General features: G+C 42.1%; 1 long non-coding RNA gene across 1 annotated transcript in view; it reads left to right on the top strand.

Annotated features, from left to right (window-relative positions):
• The first annotated feature begins 525 nt into the window (after positions 1–525).
• LOC132018778 (uncharacterized) overlaps positions 526–24,948 on the top strand; it is a 35,565-nt gene continuing 11,142 nt past the window's right edge. Inside the window, exons 1-2 of the long non-coding RNA XR_009404580.1 lie at positions 526–605; positions 4,831–4,910. This is a non-coding gene — a long non-coding RNA (uncharacterized LOC132018778). The remainder of the gene's footprint in view (positions 606–4,830; positions 4,911–24,948) is intronic.

Raw genomic sequence — 24,948 nt, forward strand, 5'->3', positions numbered from 1 at the left:
GAACTGGCTACAGCAGGTAATGCTTGTCATTCTTCAGAATTCGTTGTGGGTAACATGTTCGTCCCATCTGTAGCGGAATCTTCCGCACCGTGGGTGTGTTCATCCGCTGGGCACACTTTCCCTGTGGTGTTGCAATGCTTTCTTAATTCAACCTGTATGGGTGGGGCTTTTTCATTTTAGACTCCTTCTTGGGTATAAATTGTGCCTTTCTGGGCTTGGCCCTTTTCATTGTTTGTGATATTTGCAATTTATGGGGTGGATTTCGTACAAAAGCGAAAATCCTTCTGTGCCTTTTCTCTCTGCTGTCTTCCCAGAGCTGGGTACGGGAGGGTTCGTGGTGTTCATCCAGGGCTTAGGTGTGGCTGGGCTTCTCTTACTTCCTGAGGCTTAATTCCTGCCCCCACCCTCTGAGGTAGCCAGCATTATTTGCTATTCTGGAAGTCTCCCTTTAAAAATATTTTAAAAATTTATGTTGATGAATCATTTTCAGGGGAGGGTAAGCTGCATTCTCTCCCATCTGCCAACACACAGCGTCCCACATACACTTTCTCACCTGCCCCCCTACTCGGGAGTGAAGCTATCTGAACCATGGCTCTTGTTCCGAGGTACGCTGTTACACTCTACCCTTTTCCTTATTCTGCCTTATCCCCAGAGGACCTAGCAAAGTGCCTGTGCTGGGTAGGTGCTCAGTTAGTACTTGCTGAATGAATGATAACCTCTCAAGTATCTCATCTTTAAGAATAGAAAAAGGGGGTGCCTGGGTGGCTCAGTCGTTAAGCATGTGCCTTCGGCTCAGGTCATGATCCCAGGGTCCTGGGACTGAGCCCACATCAGGCTCTCTGCTCAGCAGGAAGCCTGCTTCTCCCTCTCCCACTCCCACCTGCTTGTGTTTTTGTTCTTGCTCTCTCTCTCTCTCTCTCTCTCTCTGCAAGTAAGTAAAATCTTTAAAAAAAAAAAAAAACAGCAAAGGTACACTCATGGGACATGGGCTCTGGGCTTTCCAAACAGTCCCGGAAAACCAGTGCTTTGCTAATTCTCTTAGTATAGCCTCTTTATCTCCATGCCTTTTCCTTTCTCAACCCAGTTTCAAATGCCTTTAATGTTCTGGATCTTTTGTTCACCTGTTCCCACCCTCAGACTTGGTGGCCGCTTTGCTGGAGAGCCCCCAGTTCTTGATCTCAGAGAAAACCCCCAAGGTCCTCATTCACCCTGCTCCTGCCTGCTATGGGTGTCCCACCTCCGTTCCTCATGCAGCTGATTTCCAGTTCGTGATCTCACGTTACTTTGGCATCCTGAAAGGACTCTGCCAGTGTGTGGAGCCCTTTCTGTTGGATGTGTTCATGAGATTGTGAGTTTTACTCCTTGCTAAGCCAGGTAAAGAAGACTTCTGCAGCCACTGGCCAGAATATGGAAGGGTCAGGGAATGACAGCAGTTTGCCCCGAGTCGGTCAGCAACAATCACAAGCCCTTCACCCTGAAAAGCAGTGCCATGTTGGGAAAGCTTTACAGATGATGACTGTCCATTGATGAAAATGGGGGAAGATGTGGAGAATGGCATAGGGACAATACTCATGCCCTGGGAGAAATCGGCATTGAGGGCCTCCTGGGGTATATGACATTCTGATGATGAGGATGAAGATGATAATGATGGAGACAAAAGCATTTATCGAGTGCTTTCTACACACCAGGCCCTGTGCTAAGTGTACACTCTCCTGTTAATTCAGGAAGTTAGGCATGGTTTTGGTCCCTGTATTAGTGTGCTCGGGCTGCCGTGACAAAATGCCACAGACTGATAGGCTTAAACAATAAAAATGTACTTTCTCACAGCTCTGGAGGCTGGGAATTCCAAGGTCAAGGTGCCAGCAGGGTTGGTTTCCAGTGAGAGCTCTCTTTCTAGCTCACGGATGGCAGCCTTCTCACTGTGCTCATATGGCCTTTTCTGTTGGTGTCTGGTGTCTCTTCCCCTTCATTTTTAAATTTGCTTTTATTTTTGGTATCTCTCCCCCTTCTTTTTTTAAATTATTTTTATTTTTAAATTAATTTATTTGAGACAGAAAGACAGAGAGAGTGAGCAGGGGGAAAGGCAGAGGAAGAGGAACAAGCAGAACCCCTGTTGAGCAGGAAGCCCAACATGGGGCTTGATCCCAGGATCCTGAGATCACGACCTGAACTGAAATCCAGAGTCGGCTGCTCCACCACTCAGCCGACGGACCCACGCAGGAGCTCCTGTTAGAGGCATTTCTTAGGGAGAAGCTCTGGATTTGCACTGTGCTCTTGTACCTGAACAAATGAGTAGCTGAATAAACGATTTTAAAAATCAGAAAAACGTAGTTCCCTAAGGCTTTGGAAGGACTCCATACAATAATGCAAAGACACTGAATGAGAAGAATTTTGATTTCCTGAGCTACGCCCCCTGCCCCTCTCCGCCCCCGGCGTGATGCTGGGACAGGGTAACAGTAAGGAGATGACGTCCTAAGCCATCCACCAGGGTTCGGATACCAGCCCCGTCGCTGTGACCCTTGTGGGATTCCAGCAAGTCGTCCATCATCTCTGTGACATGGTTTCCTCAAGTAAGTAACAGGGAAGCACCTAATTCACAGCATTGGTGTAAAGCGTAAGTGAGTTCACACCTGTAAAGCACTTGGGACGGGGCCTGGCCCTTGGCAAGATCTGTAACTACCAGGGTTACTGTTTATTTTTACTCTGAGCCCTCCGGGGTCAGAGCTCTGCCCCAGGAGTGGTGGGAGCTTGACCGCAGCATCACAATAAGGGCAACAGCTGTGCGTGGACCCAGCACCCCCAAGGGCTCCGCCTGCCTCCCCTCCAGCCTTCAGCCGCTCTGCGAGATGGGTGTCTGACCCCTGTTTTCCAAAAGAAAGGACGGAAGCGCAGAAAGGCAGCAACGTCTCACCCAAGGCTGCATCATTAGAAGACGAGTCAGAATTGTCTCAGAAGTCCTACAACGTATCAGGCTAACTTCTTCAAGATCATTTGAATCACCGATGACGGTGATGACTGCATTCGTCTCTTTTCTGGCATCTCGTTTGTGCAGGGCGCCGCGGGCACTCACGTGCGGTTTTTCAGTTCTTGCAAGGACCCTGTGAGAGAGCCGAGATGTGATTCTTGTACTTTACAGGCTGCAGTAGTTAATTTTCGGTGTCAGCTTGGCAAGGGTAGGGTGCCCAGCGGCATCGTCAAAGCTAGTCTAATGTTGTGAAGGTGTTCACAGATGTGATGAGCTACAGGTGTGATTAAATGAATAGACTTTGAGTAAGGGACCTTAGGTCGGTGCACGGCGCCCAAGCATCTGGATGCCTGAAGAGTAGAGACTGAGCTTCCGGAAGAAGGACTTTTGCTTCAAGACAGCAGTATGGAAACCATCCTGAGCTGCCCACCGGGTGGCTTAAGGAATTCAGAGCAAAGACCATAGCATCAACCTCAAGTTCCCATCAACTCTCCCCTGAATCCTCAGCCTGCCAGTTCCCGAAATTGTGTGAGCCAGTTCCTCGAAATAAATCTTTCTCATGATCTATCTAGTAGAGATCAGGATCCTATGGGTTCCGTTTCTCTGGAGAACCTCGACTTAAAAACAGAGTAAATGAGGGGTGCCTGGGTGACTCAGTGGGTTAAGCCTTTGCCTTCGGCTCAGGTCATGATCCCAGGGTTCTGGGATTGAGCCCCACATCAGGCTCCCTGCTGAGCAGGGAGCCTGCTTCCCCCTCTCTCTGCCTGCCTCCCTGCCTGCTTGTGATTTCTCTCTCTCTGTCAAATGAATAAATAAATAAATAAATAAAAATCTTAAAAAAAAAGAGTAAATGCAAACTCAACAATGTTAAGAATTTGTTCTGAAGAACACAGTTTATGAGGGCTAGAGATGGGATTTAAACCCAGGTCTCTCTGTTTCATGTTTCCCAGCTCCGAGAAGCCAAGGACATTATCCCTGACCTTGTGCTTTCAAGCATCACAGCAACTGGGCACTGACACTGGGCAGGAGTGAGCCTCCAGGCACTCATTCCAATAAGTAATGACAAATAAAAACAGACTTACAGCATAGACAGGTTCTATGTACGATCTCCCCATCATCACCAAAGCAGAGTGGAAGGGCTTACTTCTAATTCTCCCTACAGACTCACCCTTCAGCGAGTGATTTGTCTATTGTTTTCTTTGAAGATTGCTCTCAATGGTCATTTAACCCAAGTGCTTTTACCCCTGCTCTGTCCCCTGTGGTAGGCACTGGCCACAGGTAACTCTTGAGCATTTGAGATGTAACTGGTCGAATTGAGGTATGTCGTAAAGTATAAAATACACACTGAGTTTCGAAGGCTTGGTATGAGAAAAAGAGTGTAAATTATCTTACTGACAATTGCTTATACTGATTTTGTGTTGAGATAATACTTTTGCTATATTAAGTCAAATATATTATAAATATATTTGTTGTATCAGCCCACATGTTATTATATTTATCCTATTGTTAAATTATTATATTATAAATTTATCTGATCAAATATTCATAATTATATCATTCTATATTTCATTAACATAATTATACTTTATTATAGTAAGCCATTACCTTATGTATTATAATTTCAGGTTATTCAGATTATATTGTCTTAGATAATTAAATACACAAAAAAATACACTACATAATACAATTGTACATTGTATTATATATTACATGGTATAATATATGAATCATAAATATATTGCTCTCATCTATTAATGTGTAATTATAGTAATAATATATTGCCAAATATTAAAATTGATTCCACCTGTTTTCTTTTACTTTTTTTTCTTTTTTTTTTTTTTTACTTTTTTTTTTTTTTCTTTTAGTAACCTCTATGTCCAGCATGGGGCTGGAACTCACATCCCAGCGATCAAGAGTCACGTAGTCCACTGGCAGAGCCAGCCAGGTAGGCACCCCTTTCTTTACTTTTTCAGTGCGACTACAAGAAAACTTCCCATCACACACGTCCCTGGATGAGTGCACTCCTAGTGGGCAGCCTAGCTCCAGACAAAGGAAGGAAATAGATACCTGCCCACTTAAGTATTCCTTTCACAAAGGCACTGGTGTTCCTGTCCTGGGGGGGTAGCTAACATTTCCGCCTTTTGTTGGCCCCACGCCTGCTTTAAGTGCATTGTTTACTGATATTCAACACTGTTGTGTAAGTGAAGCACAGCCTCATCCCCCTCGAGTGGCTGAGGCTTCCCGAACGTAAGTGAGGTTTCCAGAAGCTTCACCATAGGCACAAATTCAAAGAGTCTGATTCCAGACGAACTCCTACCTGCTGCCCAGACATGAACTTAAGAGCCTCGAGTGCTGGGTCATTTGCCAGGCGCTGTTGTCCTTGGCTGAGGTTCTTTGGAAAGGTCAAGGGGACCAACAGCTCGCAGACCCTGAAGGCAGGATAGACGCAGGTTCAGAGCAGAATTGTCACTATGTGATCTACAGCAAGTTATGTGACCCCACAGACCCTCAGTTTCCTCTTCTATCAAGAGATGGGATAACACCCCCCTACGGGATTATTGGGAGGACTACATAAAAGGCCTATTTGCCCAGCACTACATTCCTGTCCTTGGGGTAGGTGTCCCCACACACCCATTTAATTGTTTAAGATACTTTTGAAATGCCTGATAAAAATTTGCATTATAAAAGCAAGACTAGGGGGGCACCTGGGTGGCTCAGTCGTTAAGTTTCTTGCCTTCGCTTAGGTCATGATCCCAGGGTCCTGGGGTGGAGCCCTGCATCGGGCTCCCTGCTTGGCGGGAAGCCTGCTTCTCCCTCTCCCTCTGCTTGTGTTCCCTCTCTAGCTGTGTCTCTCTCTGTCAAATAAATAAATAAAATATTTTTTAAAATAAATAAATAAATAAATAAATAAAAATCTTTTTCAAAAAATCAAGATTAAAAGTAAGAGAAAGGCAAAACAAAAGCTGTTTATGAGGTTTAAGTAGACAAGTTCTTTAGTGATATTTCCAACACAGACTGGCTATTGGCATGAAAAAACGTTATTCCACAAAGCAGCGGTGAGCTGGTCTGGAGTGTTCCTGTACCCATCACCACCCTGATCTCAGTCTTAGTCTGGGATGTGATGGTAAATCCTGGTGAGCAATTCCATTGAGCCAACTAAATGGGCTTTTGAAGCAATCTGGTGCAGCTAAAACATTCACACTGATCCGAGAGCCCGAGGACCTTGGTTCCCTCCCTCTGGGTCAAAGGACTGAGACCTCCCCTGGTATCTGAGACATCTGGAGGCTCTGGAAAAGGAAGGTACATTCCCCAAAGTGTGTCAGCACCACGCCCAGCTCCCGAGGCCTGTTCTCTGGAACCCTCAGCAGTTGTCTTCTTGTAATGCAAATGAAGCTGAAGGCAGAGTGCTCTGGCAAGTTTGATCTTGCTCCAACTTGAACCCTGCCTTGAAAAAACTGGTCAGGGGCTCCTGGGTGGCTCAGTGGGTTAAGCCTCTGCCTTCAGCTCAGGTCTTGGTCTCAGGGTCCTGGGATTGAGCCCCTCATCGGGTTCTCTGCTCTGCAGGGAGCCTGCTTCCTCCTCTCTCAGCCAGCCTCTCTGTCTACTTGTGATCTGTCTGTCAAATAAACAAATAAAATCTTAAAAACAAAAATAGGAAAGAGCATTGCCTTTAAAAAAAAAAAAAAAAAAGAAAAAACTGGTCATGTACATTCCTTCTTTTCAAAATTGGGAGGAGATTGTCTCTTGCCTCTTAGGTCTGGAGGGCCACCATGGAATCCTGGCTCCCACTCTCTCCCAAGGATGTGGGGAAGGAATGTCACCAGAGATGCTCAAAGATTCACTAGTCCTATTCTCCATTGCCTTTAGTTCTGGAAGCATCTATCTTACTATCAATGTCAAGTCAAAACAGGGCTCCGGTGACACTTGAATTGATGAAGGAAAAAGACTGAGCTTGAATGGACCCACTCAGTGCTTCTGCTGCCTCAGGGGCTCAGCAGAGCCTCCCAAGGGCTGGAAAGCTTTGGAGCTGCTACATTGACTTTCTTGTGGGGGAGAGGAAGCATGGAACATATGGTCAGAGGGCCATCTCCAATCTTACAAGGAGGGCAAGGAGGTGACATCAAGAATTAAAGTAAAGTCTTTCTTGCTGCCCAGTATGTGCCTGGCAGGAAAGGTAGGGAAGGCATCCCAGCTCCCTGAATCGTGGTGGGTAACTAGAGAAGCCTGCTCTGAACCATTTGAATTTTCAGCATTTTATTTTGCCTAGGTCTTGCTTTGAGATTTAAAAAAAGACATCAAGTATTCGGCTCTTTGCATGAAAGCATTAGTCATGGGATAGGAAATTTAATTGAATGACATTAAATGGTAACTCAATTTATAGTAGCTTCTCCTAGGAGCATCTTCATGATCATTAAGGTCTTTGGCCAGCCTTCGAAAGTGCCTATTAGGGTAGCAGTCACCTATTTGTGAAATCACGTCCTGGCAGCTGAAAGCCGGGGTGGGGAGCTCACTTCTGCTCCTCACTTAGCTGCTTTAGAACCGCCTTTATAAAAGCAACACATGGTTAGAGCTCTGTGATATTGCCAGGGCCAGTTGTCTGCATCGAGTGGGTACCCACTGTGGTCTGATGGTGCTAATGAGTTCTCGCAGGCCATGTCCGCCAGCAGCAATCACTTGTACTTTCCAGCAGTGAAAGTGATGAAGTTCTAGAACCTAGGTGAGGTTCGGTGGGTAGCTGAGGTCCGGAGCCAATGACCAAGAGAGAATTCTTGAGACATCTTTGGTGCAAAATGGTGGTTTATTAAAGCACGGGGACAGGACCTGTGGGCAGGAAGAGCTGCTGCCCTGTTATCCTGAGGAGTGGCTGATTTTATACACAGTTGGGTAGGTGAGAACAAAGGGGGTGATGTTAGTCTGTAAGGAATTTTGGAAGCAATGTCTCCAGGACCTTGAGGGGGCTAGCTATTGTTGAGAGAAAGGTTATTTATTACTAGTAGTAAAAATCTTCTTGTGAGACCCTTTAGATGTATATCAGTGGGCCTTATGCTTGGGAATGATTCTCCACACTATCTTGGAGATCTAGAGATAAAGTTTCACACTTCTCCTATCAAGTGTCCTTGTTAGTGAGATTTGGGTTTAGAAGAAATTTAACTTTATTTAGGGCTTCAAGAACTGAGTTATTTGCTTCTGGAAATTGTGCTATGGATAAGGTAACTTCTTTGTTTGTAGATCTCTAGGACATTTATACCAAGGAAGACTCCTGTCTTGTAGGATTGTGATTTCTGCAACTTAATTATTTGTTTCTCACTTATGGCGGTCAGGGGTGCCTGAGGAATGTCACACACATTACCCCGAGGGGAGCAGGTGGAGAGAGGGTACAAGGCGCCAGCTTTTGCTTTGTCCTCAGCCAGCCTCCTGCTCCCTCATCAAAAGCAAGAAATATCTGGAATCCTTAGACAATGGAAAGATCATGCTTTCTCTGGGAGCATACATACATACCTATGTACGTACATATTTCTCTGTCTTCCTGCACATACGTGTGTATGTGTATTTTCTACTCTAGAACATTGTCTCAAGTGAGTTTTTTTTCATTGTACCATTTACTGCCCATTTTTGAAATAAATTACATCTACACAGCATCTGATAGGCAACCCCCCCCCCCAAGCACACTGTGCCCTCATTGCCCGACCCAGCTACACTTACTTACCTTTTTTTTTGCAGAGAGGGATAGAGATGGGGAGGAGGGAGGATGGGTAAGGACAGAGGGACAGGGAGAGAAAGAATCTGAAGCAGTCCCCATGCCCAGAATGGAGCCCAATTTTGCCACCCTGAGGTCATAACCTGAGCCAAAATGAGGAGTTGGACGCTTAACCACCTGAGCCACCCAGGTGCCCCTAAACTTACTTTTATTTGGATCTCTACAACCTGTCTGCTCTTCTGAGCAGGACAACCATCAGTACTTATTAGTATAGATTGATGCGGCTTACATTTTTAAAAACCAAAGCAAAGTCAGCTCTGTGGAGTTAAGATGTGAGACTGGTAGGATTTTATGAAGAGAGGTGGAGTTCTGGAAATTTTGATATTGCACCAGTAATGCCTGCTGGGACAGCCACCCAGGAAGGAAGGAAGAAGGAAAAGGAAGGAGTTTGTCCAGAGATAAACCTATAAGGTCTGTGTTTGTGTCTATCTATTGACCTACATCCCTCTATCTAGCATCTATCATCTCTCTATTTATCATCCAGGTTCCTCTGTGTTGAGAATCTTGCTCGAGTTCACACAGGATGTGCAGGAACCAGAACTCTGCCCTTCTTGCCAGAGCAGCAACTTAGTATGTCCAGTCTGGCTGTTTTTTCCTTTTTTGCTCTTTCTTCCAAACTTTTCTGGAATGTTATCAAATCAGATTATCAATGGATGCCACAATTAATGGAAGAACACCCACCCTTATTCTCTTTATGGACACAAAAGACCCGAGGTCAATTTTCTACTTAGAGGTAAGCTAAAGCTGTCAATGTGTAAGCCAAGCTAACAGGACGTTAGCCATCAGCCTTTGGAACTTGCTAGACTTGGGCCTTGTGCTTGGAGACCTGCATGCAGGACCAGAGGATTCATGAGTGGTGCTGCTAGTCTGAAAGCCCTCAATAGCTCACTGCTTCTGCCTGAATAAGAGGTACTAGTTAGATTTTCTAAAAGTAAATTCTATTTTGAGGGGTGCTTGGGTGGCCAGTTGGCTCAGCCTTTGGCTCAGGTCATGGTTCCAGTGTGCTGGGGTCGAGTCCTTCATCATCTCTGCCCAGTGGGGAGCCTGCTTCCCTCCCTCTGCCTGCCACTCCCCCTACTTGTGCCCCCCCCCTGTGTGTCAAATAAATAAATAAATAAAATCTTTAAAAAAATTCTATTTTGGGATGATATTCAATTTACAGAAAAGTTGCAAAGATAGTACAGAGAATTCCTATATACCCCTCACTTGGTTTTAGTATTCACTAATGTTACCATTTCACATTGCAATTGTGATACATTCTCAAAACTTAAGAAATTAACGCTGGTCCTTACCACTGAACTCCAGACTTTATTTGATTCCACCAGTATTTTCACTACAGAGCAACTAACTGCCCCTCACTCTGCCACACTTTTTTTGGCCCAGAATCCAACCCATGATACCTCATTGCATCTAGTTGACCTGTCTCCTTGATCTCCTCTGGTTTCTGACCATTTCTGGCCTGCTATATTTTCCATGACCTTGATAGATTTGAGGAGTACTGACCATCTATTTTCTAGAATGGCCAGCAGTGGGTTTGTCTGATGTGTTTTCTCAAAATTGTCCAGCAATTTGGAGTTTTGGGGGGGTGGGGAGAATGAAGTGACATGCCCTGCTCATCATTTCATTTCAGGGAGTCCCTGACATCCATACAATGACACTGAGGTGTTCATTTTGATCATGTGGTCAAGGTAATGTTGGCCAGATTTTTCCCTCATAAAGTCATGATTTTTCCCTTTATAATCTATAACTTGGAAGTGAGTTACTGAATCCAGCCTACCCTCAGGGACTGGGGAATTGAACTTGACTTCCTGAGGTAAAAATAATTAGATTGCCCCCCACCCTGAGAACTGGGGATCACTCTACTCCATCCTACCCTCCTTATAATTTGCCACTTATTTGTGTTATGGGATAGAGAATGTGTCAAAATTTTCTCAAAAATTGGAATGATATCATCTGTCTGTACAATTACGAAAATTAAGCTGTACAACAATGCTGAAAACAATGCTGAGTACAGTGTTTGGTATGCAGTAGATGCTCAATAAAGGCTACTTGCCTTCCTCCAGTAAGATAACACAGTGTTGCTGCCAAGAAATGGGTCCTTGCTCCAGACTGCCTGCCTTTGAGTCTGGTTCTCCTGCTCTGAGCTGTGTGATCTTGGGCTGGTTACTTAATCTCTCAGTGCTTCAGTTTTTTTCTTGGGGACAATAATAGTACTCCTTTCAGAGAGTTGCTGTGAGTTTCAAATGATTTATTGTAGGTAAAGGGCATAAACAGTGCCCAGCACATTTGTAAATATTGTGTATCCTTCCATACATTTCTATTTTGGGCATGGGGATAAAAATACAATATGTGTTATTTTAATATCAAACTATCCTGTAGATTACCATACCCATTTTTTCTTGTCAGAACCTCCACATTATTGCAATGTGTAATTAAGATACAATAAATTGCCCATAAGTGTATAGTTGACAAGTTTTGACATATTAATATATCCATAAAACAATCACCCTGATCAAAATACCCAACTTGTCTGTCAGACCCCCAAAGTTTCCTTGTTTCTCTTTGTCATCACTCCCTTCTTTGCTTACATCTCTAGGAAACCATTCATCTGCTTTCTGCCACTATAGATGTTAATATTAATGGAATCATGTAGTAAGTACTGTTTTTTTTTTTTTTTGGTATGGCTTCTTTCAGCACAAATATTTTGAGGTTTATCCATGTTGTTGCATGTATCAAGCATTCATACATTTCTCTCTGTTTTAAGATTTATTTATCTATTCGAGAGAGAGAGAGAGACAGCATGTGAGTATGGGATTGGGGCTTGGGGGTTGGGGCGGGGAGTGAGGGGGAGAATCTCAGGCAGACTCCTCACCCAGCAATGAGCCCATGGCTTGCCTGGATCCCACGACCCAGGAGAGATCGTGACCTGAGCTGAAATCAAGAGTCGACACTTTAATGAGCACTTGGTATTATAGAAGACTGATGAATCACTGGACTCTACCTATGTAACTAGTAATACACTCTATGTTAATTAATTAAACTTAAACTTTAAAAAATAAAAAGAGTCAGATGCTTAACTGACTGAGCCACCCAGGTGCCCCAAGATGTACCATAATTTTGTAATCCATTCATCTATTTTTTTAAAGATTTTTATTTATTTATTTGAGAGAGAGACAGTGAGAGAAAGCCTGAGAGGGGAAAAGGTCAGAGGGAGAAGCAAACTCCCTATGGAGGTGGGAGTCTCACACGGGACTCAGTCCCAGTACTCTGGGATCATGACCTCAGCTGAAGGCAGTTGCTCAACCATCTGAGCCACCCAGGCGCCCATCCATTCATCTATTGATGGACATTTGTATTATATCCATTTCTTCTGCTATTGCAGATAAAGATGTCCTGAGTAGCCATACCCTGAGAACCATGCACAAGACTATGCATGAACATATGCTTTGATTTCTCTTGAGTAAAGATAAATAATCCTCACTATTCCTGGATTCAGTATTTGCAGATTTACCTCCTTGTTGAAATCTGTCACCCCAAAGTCAACACTCGTGGTCATTTGCCCGCATGTGCAGAGCTGCAAAAAATGAGTCTCTAGGCTTTGCAAATCCCCAGCTAAAGTCAAACAAGACAGTACTCTGCTGCTCTGCCTTCTTGCTCCTGCTGTCACACGGAGATGACTAGAGGGATGGAACGCGATGGGCTGTCATGGTTTGTGCGAAAAGCTCTAGCCTTGGGGCTTGTTGGACAGGGATTGAATCCCAGTCCTGGCACCAGTTAATGGGCTGGTCTCAGTCGATTCACTTAAGATTCCTGAATTTTGTTTTACCCTTTGTAAAATAAAGAAAATAGAATCTACCAGGATGAGCTGTTTTTAGGATTGAAGATTATAATCTATGTGATTCCCACATATATATATCTCAAATATTTCTCTCTATATATTTTATATTTTACATATATATATATTTCTTCAAGGAACGATGATTCAGTATTAGCTAATTCAGAGTTTGCGGTGTCTTTATAGAAGTGTCTTTATAGAAGTATAGAAGTACCTTTATAGAAGTACTTTATAGAAGTACCTCCAATAATGAGAATCTACTGTACCCTAGGAGTGAAATGGGGGGGGGCCTTATAGAAGTTATATATTTAACATTTTAAGAAACTCCCACACTATTGTCCAAAGTGGCTGTATGGTTTTACAGTTCCAGCAATCTAGGAAAGTTCCAGCCAATTCACATCCTCACCAACACTTGGTGTGATCGGTTTTTTAAAAAAACAAGAGTCTGATGTCAATGTATTTTCTATTTCCTGATAGATTTTCTCTACTTTTTTTGGTTCTAGTTTAGTGGATTTCTGCTTTTTAGTATTGCCTTTATTTTGCATATTTCAGGATGAATATGACTTTTCCCCTTAGTTTGTTAAAATTGAAACTTTAACTTCGACACCTTTCTTCTTTTCTAATGTAGGTATTTTGTACTATACGTTTTTCTCAAAGCACTCCTTTAGCAGACTCCCATAACTTTTGGTATATGTGTCTTCATTTTCATGAAGTTCAAAGTACTTCTAATTCCCATTATGAGTTTTTTTTTTATTATGGATTATTTAGACATATGTTCTTACATTTCAAAAAAAAAGATGGCTGGTTAGCTTTCTTTCTTTCGCTCTCCCTGTCTCTCTTTCTCTCTCTCTTTCTTTTTTGCTGTGGTTTTATTTTCAAACCTTCTCTGTAAATTCCAAATATTTTGGGATTTTCTAGTTATCTTCCTGTTATTGACTTCCAGGTTTGTGCTCATGGAAAGAATACATATTCTGATAATGTTGGAGGCGATGCTCTTTCAATGTCAGTTAGGTCAAGTGTTGTTCAAATCTTCTATATCCTTACTAACTTGGTTGCAAATTAGTCTAGCTTCAATTTTGCTTAACTAATGAGGAAGCCACTTCTTAGTACTCTCTCCCATGGACTTAGAATTATCAGATTTTCCTACTCTGGCTGCTAGGAACACACACTATTGCTAGCCCCATGTAAGCTTTGGTGATTCTCGTCTTTATTCCTTGTTGGTTATTCTTCCCTGGCATTGGATAGTTTTCTTACACCTATTTCCTGATCATTACTCAGCTCGAGACCTGAGAGGATCATCTGAGTGAATCTGGAGTTTTCTCTTTTACTCTTTTTCAACACTGTCTCCTATGATACTTCTTGACAACCTAGAACTCCCAAATCTGTTTGCAGAACTCGAGAAGATGGCACACTCCACCTGGCTTCCTCCTCCCCACTCTGTGGTTGGGAAACTCGCCCTTCTCGGTAAGCTGGAGCAATCACAGGGCTCACTGCATGAGAGCCCCTTTCTCAGGGTTCACTGTCCCATCTGTCTCATGTCCTGTGTTTGAAAACTGTTAGCAACAACAAAGATGAAGTGTAGCTGTGTCCTGATTATTTATTATTTATTTATTTATTTTTATTTGACAGACAGAGATCCCAAGTAGTCAGAGAGGCAGGCAGAGAGAGAGAGGAGGAAGCAGGCTCCCTACTGAGCAGAGAGCCCGATGTAGGGCTCGATCCCAGGACCCTGAGATCATGACCTGAACCGAAAACAGAGGCTTTAACCCACTGAGCCACCCAAACACCTCACCCCATGTGTGTCCTGATTATTGAAAACAATCTAATTGGGCTTTCATTTTGTATTAATAACTTATTTGAATTATTTGGACAATGTATTCCTTGATTCTGAACCTACATATCCTAGTACTTTGAGAAAAGAAGGCTACTATGGATTGTAACCTCAGTAGAACTACATGGTGTGGAGAACAACTTTCCTGAAAACAAAGTAGATTATTATCAGAACAGATTGAAAAACTTCAGCTCCTTCTCTAGGAGATACTATAAATGACTTCATAGTTTCTTCCAAGGACAAGAAGTTTCCAATTTTTTATTGACCACAGGCCTCTCTACTTACCTGAATTGTTTGAATTCAGACTGTCCTGATTTATGTGCTTTGCTTTCTAGGCCTGGCCAACTATTAGTCCTATACTTCTAGAAGAGTGAAGTTCTTTCAAGTTTGAGTCCCGTATCCATTCTTCTGGATTTTAGTTGGATCCAATGCAGCAGAGACTTTTCTCTCCAAACTAGAGAAAGAATTTTCTCTCCACTCCTGGTCCCTTTTAAAAAGAACCTGTTCTTTCCACGAGGGCATGTGACCTAGAACTATACTCACTGCCCTTCCCCACTCCTCCAGCATTCCCAATCCCAACTATTGGGATAGAGATCTGATCCAAATTAGGTGAATCTAACACATTCTTCAGGAATTTCTATAAAAGTCAGTATTTTCTTAGTGCTTTAGTTGGTTAGCTGTGGGGAAGCTGAGCTGAAAGCTTCTATAGACTTGTTTGAGGAGCCCATGATTTGCAGTCAAAGGAGACCACGTGCAAGGGGGTGGGTGAGTGAGCAGAGAAGGTGGTCCAAGGATGCTCAGAGTAGGGGAGAGAGAGAATGGTTGTCCATATGACCCAGCGATGCTTCTTGGACTTGAACAACTCCTTTCTCATCAAACTTCTTTGAGTGGTTTTCTATCCTTTGCAATCACGTGATTCCTAAGACCCTCACCATCTGGGCTGGCACCTGACCCTGATCCTGGGAATCCTTCATTCTTGTTATCACAGACTTCTGCTCCTTATAGTAGCCTTGCTCTTGCTGATTAAGTATTGTGCTCATCTGCCAGGGCTGCCATGGCAGTCTCACAGGCTGGGTTGTTTAAACAACAGAAATTTATTTCTTCAGTGTTCTGAGGGCTGGAAGTTCGAGGTCAGGGTGTGTGTCAATAGGGTTGGTTTCTTCTGAGGCCTCTCTCCTTGGCTTGCAGATGGATACCTTCTTACCGTGTCCTCACATGGTCTTCCCTCTGTGTGTGCCTGTGTACTTATCATTTTTTTCCTGTAAGGACATGGTTCCATTGGATTAGAGCCCATCCCAATGACCTCAGTGAATTTTATTTACCCTTGTAAAGACTTCACCTTCTATTGGCAAATGATATATCTGATAAGGGGTTAATATCCAAAATATATAAAGAATATTTACAACTCAACACCAAAAAAAAAAAAAAAAGAAAGAAAGAAAAGAAAAGAAAGAAAGAATAAAACCCAACAATAAAAACAACAAACAAACAAACAAACACAGACTATCCAATTAAAAAATGGACAGAGGACCTGAAGAGACATTTTTCGAATGCAGTCATGCAGATGGCCAATAGACATATGAAAAGATGCTCAGCGAGAGCCATCGTCAGGGAAATGCAAATCAAAACCATAATAAGCTATCACCTTACACCTGTCACAATGACGAAAATAAAAAACACAAGAAGTAACACCTGTTTAGGAGGATGTGTAGAAAAGGAAATCTTTGTGCACCATTGGTGGGAATGCAAACCAGTACAGCCACTGGAAAACGGTATGGAGCTCCCTCAAAAAATTAAAAATGGAATTACTTTATGATTCAGTAATTCCACTACTGTGTATTTACCCAAAGAAAACAAAAACTATTTTGAAAAAATACATGCACCTCTGTGTTTATTGCAGAATTGTTGACAATAGCCAAAATATGGAAGCAACCTAAGTGTCCTAAGTGTCCATCAACAGATCAGGAATATGTAGCATGCATATATTATACATACTCATATAAATATAATATTGCACAGCCATAAAAAAGGATGAGATCTTGCCTTTTGCAACAATATGGATGGATCTACAAGATATTGTGCTAAGTGTAATAAATCAGACTGAGAAAGACAAATACCATATGATTTCACTTATATGTGGAATCTAAAAAAATAAAACAAATGAATAAACAAACAGAAAGTATAATTAGACCTATAAATACAAAGTGCAAGCTAATGGTTGCCAGAAAGGAGGAGAGGTAGGGGACTGGCAACATGGGTAAGGAGAGTGGGAGATCAGGCTTCCAGTTATGGAATGAATAAATCACAAGAATAAAAAGCTCAGCACAGGGAATATAGTCATTGATATTGTAATAGTGTTGCACGGTGACAGATGGTAGCTACACTTGTGGGGAGCACAGCATGACATATACAGAAGTCAAATCACTATGTTGCACACCTGGAACTAATGTAACACTGTGTGTCAACTATACTAAAAAATTTTTTTTTAATAAAGAAAGGAATAAAATATAAAAACCTACAAAGTTAGCATGTGTGAATCTAGACAGACATAAATAAACATTTGGATTCATAAAAATGGGTCACAAGATGAAAAAAAAGATAATTTTGAAAGTTCTCCCATGATAAATCCTGATTTTATATAGATGCATGCTAACTAGAAGGCCTCCCTTCTCATCTAAAACCAAACTGAGAAAGTAGCTCTAAAATACAGTAGAGGAATTTAAAGCTTCAGCATTACATATGTATATACTTTCTGTTTAAGAAAGTTAACAAAGAGGTGCCTGGATGGCCCAGTTGATTAAGCGTCTGCCTTCGGCTCAGGTCATGATTCCAGGGTCCTGGGTTCGAGTCCCACATGGGGCTCCCTGCTCAACAGAGAGCCTGTTTCTGTCTCTCTCTCTGCCTGCCTCTCTGCTTACTTGTGCTATCTCTCTGTCAAATAAATAAATAAAATCTTTAAAAATAAAAAAATAAAGTTAACAAAAAAGAAAACTAAAGAGATGGACAATGAAGAATCTATGAGTAAAAAATATCAATTCAAAGAAAAAAAAGTCTAATAAGAAAAAGTCTTCTAATAAAAAAGTTGATTCTAGACATCCTGATAAAGATAGAAAAAAAAATTTTTTTGAAGACCTTGTCATCAATATAGTCACATCCTGAGGTACCAGGGGTTGGTTTTCAACATATGAATGGGGTGGGGGAGGGTCCCAGTTCAGCCCCAAATAAAGATTTTGCAGTTTGCTTCCTTTTGCTTTCCCAATCCTGCGGGAAGTGGTTCTCAGTTGCTTCTTTTCTAAGGTTCAAATTCACCATTACTGGAGTCTCTTTGTTACTCTTGTTTCTAATAAGAGTCTGTTTGTATTCTTTTTTGTTGTTGTTGTTATAAATTAATTAATTTATTTTCAGAAAAACAGTATTCATTATTTTTTCACCACACCCAGTTCTCCATGCAATCCGTGCCCTCCATAATACCCACCACCCGGTACCCCAACCTCCCACCCCCCGCCACTTCAAACCCCTCAGATTGTTTTTCAGAGTCCATAGCCTCTCATGGTTCACCTCCTCTTCCAATTCCTCCCAACTCCATTCTCCTCTCTAACACCCCTTGCCCTCCATGCTATTTGTTATGCTCCACAAATAAGTGAGACCATATGATAATTGACTCTCTCTGCTTGACTTATTTCACTCAGTATAATCTCTTCCAGTCCCGTCCATGTTGCTACAAAAGTTGGGTATTCATCCTTTCTGATGGAGGCATAATACTCCATAGTGTATATGGACCACATCTTCCTTATCCATTCATCCGTTGAAGGGCATCTTGGTTCTTTCCATAGTTTGGCGACCATGGCCATTGCTGCTATAAACATTGGGGTACAGATGGCCCTTCTTTTCACAACATCTGTATCTTTGGGGTAAATACCCAGGAGTGCAATTGCAGGGTCATAGGGAAGTTCTATTTTTAATTTCTTGAGGAATCTCCACACTGTTCTCCAAAGAGGCTGAACCAACTTGCATTCCCACCAACAGTGTAAGAGGGTTCCCCTTTCTCCACATCCTCTCCAACACATGTTTCCTGTTTTGTTAATTTTGGCCATTCTAACTGTTGTAAGGTGATATCTCAATGTAGTTTTAATTTGAATCTTCCTGAGGGCTAGTGATGATGAACATTTTTTCATGTGTCTGATAGCCATTTGTATGTCTTCAATGGAGAAGTGTCTGTTCATATCTTCTGCCCATTGTTTGATATGTTTGCCTGTTTCATGTGTGTTGAGTTTGAGGAGTTCATTATAGATCCTAGATATCAACCTTTTGTCTGTACTGTCATTTGCAAATATCTTCTCCCATTCCGTGGGTTGCCTCTTTGTTTTCTTGACTGTTTCCTTTGCTGTGCAGAAGCTTTTGATTTTGATGAAGTCCCAAAAGTTTATTTTCGCTTTTGTTTCCCTTGCCTTTGGAGACATATCTTGAAAGAAGTTGCTGTGGCTAATATCGAAGAGATTACTGCCTATGTTCTCCTCTAGGATTCTGATGGATTCCTGTCTCACATTGAGGTCTTTTATCCATTTTGAAAAAATGGATAAAAGACCTCAACGTGAGAGTCTGTTTGTATTCTAACTATTATAAAAATTTGTCCCAGAACCCAAATTTGATGTCTTGTTTGTTGTTTGTTTCTCCCAATCTCATCCTTCACACTTCCATTAACATATTTATATCTTAATAACATTTATTCTCCTTTATTTAAAAAAGAATTTAAGTTTTATTTATTTATTTATTTATTTGAGAGAGAGAGAATCTGAGTAAGGGGAGGGGCGGAAGGAGAGGGAGAGGAAGAATCTCAAGTAGACTCTGCTGACTGCAGAGCCTGATGCAGGGCTCTATCCCAGGCCCTGAGATTATGACTCAAACCAAAGTTAAGAGCTGCCTGGTCAACTGACTGAGCCACCCAGGGGCCCCTAAACTTTTTTTTATTTTTTAATTTTTTTTTTTAAGTGAAGCATGGAGCCCAGTGCAGGGCTTGAACTCATAATCCTGAGATCAAGACCCTAGCTGAGATCAAGAGTTGGGACATTTAAAGAACTGAACCACCCAGGTGCCCCAAGCATTTTTTTCTCATAAAACACCTCAATATTTCAATTTCAAGTGACATAGAAATGTATTAATTAAAAAATTTAAAACTTTTCTCAAAGTCAAGGTAAGACCAAATCCTCGGTCTAGTTAGAATGCTTGACTTTTAAAATATACATGCTTTTCATTTCTCTGAGAGAAGAAGAGGACCCATGAGTGTGCATGCGTCCACACAAACATGCATGTATGAACACCTGTGCACACACGTGAGCATTTGCACCTCTGTGATCTCTGTCCCTTATGCTAGACAGGGCTATGGTGTGAGGAGAGACTAACATACAGCATATTTTAAAAAGCAACATGTAATATAAAAAATAGGAATCAAGATATTGAGTATGTTGGTGGTGTCAACTTCCCAGGTGAAAAGGAAGCAAAAACACTTACTGAGAATTCTTTAAAAGACAAGTGTGTCCTGGGCACCTGGGTGGCTCAGATGTCAGGTGTCTGCCTTCAGCTCAGGTCATGATCTTGGGGTCCTGAGATCAAGTCCCGTGTTGGGCTCCCTGCTCAGCAGGTTTTTTGTTTTTCCCTCTGTTTCTGCCCCTCCTGCTCGTGCTCTCATGTGTGCGCTCTCTCTCTCTCTCTCTCTCTCTCTCTGTCTCTCAAATGGATAAATAAAAAATCTTGAAAAAGAAAAAAGGCAAGTGTGTCTGACGTTTTCCAACTATATACACATTGTGAGTGTAGTTGGGATGTAATATATCACACTTGCTGAATGGACCACCCAGCCTTGCTCAAGTGACATTGACTTGTTCCTTGGGTTCCTGATGGGACTCCTATGACAAAAGTGGTCTGTGCTAAAATAAATATGGATACTCACCCATTAGAATGGCTGTTACCAAAACAACAATAATAACAAGTTTTGGTGAGAGTGTGGAGCAACTGGGGCACTGCTGGGGGGAATGTAAAGTGGTATAATCCATCCAGAAAACAGTTTGGCGGCTCCTCAAAAAATTAAACATGGCACTACAAAGGAGCTAGCAAGTCCAGTCCTAGGGATTTACCCAAAAGAACCGGAAGCAGGGTCTCAAACAGCTACTTTCATACCGATGTTCATAGTAGCACAATTCACAGTGGCCAAAAGTTTAAAACAGGGGAACCTGGGTGACTCAGTCGGTTGGGCGGCTGCCTTGGGTTCAGGTCATGATCACTGGGTCCCGGGATCAAGCCTAGCATTGGGGGGAACCTGCTTCTCCCTCTCCCTGCTGCTCCCCCTGCTTGTGCACTCTTTCTCAAATAAATAAATAAATAAAATCTTAAAAAAAAAAAAGTTTAAAACAGCCCAAGTGTCCGTCAACAGATAAACGAATAGACAGAATGTGTGACACACGTACTACAGAATATCATTCAGCCAGAAACAGAATGGAATTCTGACACATGCGACAGACAACATGGATGAGCTTTGAAAACATTACGCCACGTGAAATCAGCTACACCCAAAAGGACAAATCCATGATTGCACTCCTATGAGGTATCCAGAAGGAGCAAATTCACAGAGACCCAAAGCGGAGTAGAGGCGAGCAGGGGCCTGGGTGGGGACGGGGAGATACTGTTTCATGGCTACAGAATTTCTGTTTTGGGTGATTAGAAAGTTCTGAAACTTAGTGGTGATAGTTGTACGACATTGTGAGTCCACTTCCTGCCACTGAATTGTACATTTTAATATTACACATAATTTTACCACAGTAAAATAAACAATAAAGTGCTAAAAGGTGAGCTGGGACAATACTGCATTAAATAAAGTGAAGCAGGTCTCTTGACCCCGTGGCATCTGAAAACTTTAACCAGTTAGTTAGAATCGTCAGTCCTGGGGGAGCAAGATTCATATTTCTCAAATCACCTTTTTTTGCAGAGTAAATCCATAATAAAAATTGATAAATAACAAGTGGGCATTTAAACTTGAAATGGAAGACCATGGAACAAAATAAAGCAACATTGATCTTCAGCACTGTTTTAATCTCTCGGTCCAGGGTTCCACTCCGGAAGCATGTGGTTCAAGAAGGATATAAGAGGTGGCCTGTGTGCCTCGTTCAGTAGCCAGAAGGTCAAAGTCAAGGACAGGGAAGATGGAGGAACTGAAGGGCATGACTGCTCCTAGCCCCCACCAACCTTTCTTGGTTCTGGAAAGAATATGTACAGAGAAAGGCAGTGTTTTATTTCTTCCTGACTAATCTCTTAATTTCATTAAACTGAATCAAATTATCCAGGACACAGAACTTAATAATAAAAATATCAGATAGGATTTTTTTTCCTTCTCTTAAATGGCTGCTACCAGAAGTCCCTGGATATTTCTCTTACAAATTGCAGATCCACATTAATTTTGAAACACTGTTCTTTTTCAGAATGCCCGCACTTAGCATACTGAGCTTCTCCTGGAGCAGAGGTCACTTCCACTTTGATAATCCTGGATTCCAGTACTTAGCACTTAACAGTGAGACTAAACAAAGTATTTCCCCCATGAATAAAAGGAACGTACATTCTGGAATGGAGTGAATGTAACAAAAATAATCTATAATCCTGTAACTCAGAGATAACCACTGTTAACATTCCAGTGTACCTGTCTACATGTGTGTGACGAGAACGTCTGTCATGCATCCCTGTCTCCCTATCACGGAGCACATGTTGAGCTCAATCCCCGACATAGAGAGGCATCGAATAAACAGAGCTAAATATTCTTGCATAAATTATTATAAAATTGTACACATTAGATTTTATATCATATTCAACTTTTATGACACCTATAGAATAGGCAAATCTATGGAATCTATGGAAAGTAGATTAGTGGTTTCGAGGGTCTGAACTGAGGGATGGTCAGGGTAGTGACTGCTAATAGGTATGTGACTTCCTTGAGAGATAATAAAAATATTATGGGGGGGCACCTGGGTGGCTCAGTCTGTTAAGCATCTTCCTTCGGCTCAGGTCATGATCTCAGGGTCCTGGGATGGAGCCATAATTTGGGCTCCCCTCTGAGGGAGAAGCCTGCTTTTTCCTCTCCCTCTGCTCCACAGCATCCCCAACCCTCCCCTACTCTCTCTCTCTCTCTCTCTTTGAAATAAATAAATAAAATCTTTAAAAAAAATGCTTCAGGGAACATTACTAGTTGAAATAAATCAGTCACCAAAAGACAAATACTGCATGATTCCATTTACATGCGGCATCGAAAGTAGTCAAGCTCATAGAAACAAAAAGCAGAATGTGGTTCCCAGAGGCTGTGGGGGGAGAGAGATTTGGAAATCATTCAGTGGGTATAGAGTTTCGGTTATGTAAGATGAAAGTTCTAGAGCTCTGTTGCACAATATAGGTATCTTTCACATATTGTATGGTGCACTTTAAGGTGGTTAAGAAAGTGAATTTTTGTTATTTATTTTTATGCTGCCAAAGAAGATGATTTTGCAAGTCTTCAATGTCACGGACGAGGGATAGAATTTGAATTTTACTGGTTTCAGACCTCAGTATTCAGGGTTAGAAAGGGATTCTGTGTCCGATTTTCCTGTAGATGCACCTGCTCCAGCCAACTGGATAGAAATGCAAGCTTAGGTCAACTGTGGAAGGACAGGGTGGAGGGCACAGGTGAGAAGACAGTGAAAAGATCCGTAGTGGGACCCCACAGAGGAGACACTGAATATGAGTGTAGAAATAGGCTGATGTGTTGGGTTAATTCTTGTTTTTATGAGAAATAATGGTGCTCGCTTCGGCAGCACATATACTAAAATTGGAATGAGAAATCATGTATTTGCAGAAGGTAACTGAGGAGTTAGAGGACATTCATAAACATAAATGTCATTCAAACTTGGAGCCCTATGCCTGGGTGGCTCAGTTGGTTAAGCAGCTGCCTTCTGCTCAGGTCATGATCCCGGCGTCCTAGGATCGAGTCCCACATCAGGCTCCTTGCTCGGCAGGGAGCCTGCTTCTCTCTCTGCCTCTGCCTGCCATTCTGTCTGCCTATGCTCGCTCTCTCTCCCTCTCTCTCTCTGATAAATAAATAAAAAATCTTAAAAAAATTACTGAAATCAGGGGTGCTGCGTGGCTCGGTGGGTTGGGCCTCAGTCTTCTGCTTGTGTCACAAGTCTGGAGGTCCTGGGATTGAGTCCCGCCTCAGGCTCTCTGCTCTGTGGGGTGCCTGCCTCCCCCCCCCCACCTGCATCTCTGCCTACTTGTGATCTTGCTCTCTGTTAAATAAATAAATAAAATCTTTAAAAAAATTACTGATATCATTATACATATATTTGTCTAAATCCATAGCATGTTCAACAGGAAGAGTGAACTCGGAGGTAAATTATGGACTTTGGGTGATTTTGATGTGTCCATGTTTGCTTATCCATGGGAGAAAAAAAGTACCATTCTGGTGAGTGATGTTGATAATGGAAGAGGCTATACGTATGTGGTGGCAGAGAGTATATGGGAAATCTCTGTAATTCCTTCTTCATTTTGTTGTAAACCTAAAACTGCTCTAAAAGAATAAAATCTTTTAAAAAAATTAAAAAAAAAAAAAAAAACTCGGGGCCCTTCACCAGAGTTTTGAATGTACCTATTGACTTTGGTCATGAAATTTCCAGAATCTGTTGTTTCACTGTGGCTATATTTTCCCAATCTGGATATGACCAGCCAGAAGAAGTGTTATCTCAATGTGCTTCAAAGTGCAAATATTCTACCAGCTTCGTTTCAGAGCACAAATATTACCTTTAGCCTGGGTTTCTGAGGGTAGAAGCTGAATATAACAACAAATTTCAGTGAAGTTTAGAAAATCTCATCCCTTCTTTAATTTGTCTTTCAGAGTTCAGCTAGGCAAGCACTTATGAAATTGTGTTTTCTGAAGTCTTCTCTCTTGGACAAGGGAAGGAAACACTTTTGGAAGTAGCCGATTGCACAGGCCAGTTGCCACTCCTGTGACAGGTGCTCGATAGCTCTGTGACTTCAGGCAAGACTCTTTCTCTGGACAGTATCTTGCTCCCCTCTGTAAAGTGACAGCATGAGATAAGAGGACCTCTAACCTACTTTCCAGTTGTTAATCTGGGCTGTTCTCCTTTGTAATCGTTTAACTATTCTGGAAAGAAAGAGAGTTGAAAATTTAATAGTTAAATGACATGAGAAGAATTAAAATGAAACTTGAACTTTGAGGTCAGTGTACCTAGGGCATCGGGGAGAATTTGACTTGTAAGACATATCTCATTCTGAAAATGATAATATTGGTGATGGTGCATGACACCCCCAGTTGCATCTTCCTGCCCCTGTACTGGGATGTCCTCCCCGCCAGCATGCTCCAAAGAACCTGCAATAGCCCCCCCATACTCCAGACCTTGCTTGATTTCTTTCCATCTAATCTAAACTGTCCCTCGTCCCATTTTTTTTTTTTAGAAGGTCTACTGAGTGTCGTTGGTTGCTAATGGCTCATTGACATACCAAGAAGTCTCCACTGTGTCATGACTCTTGAATTA

The sequence above is a fragment of the Mustela nigripes genome, chromosome 5 (assembly GCF_022355385.1).
Source record: "Mustela nigripes isolate SB6536 chromosome 5, MUSNIG.SB6536, whole genome shotgun sequence".
In the NCBI taxonomy this organism is placed as follows: Eukaryota; Metazoa; Chordata; class Mammalia; order Carnivora; family Mustelidae; genus Mustela; species Mustela nigripes.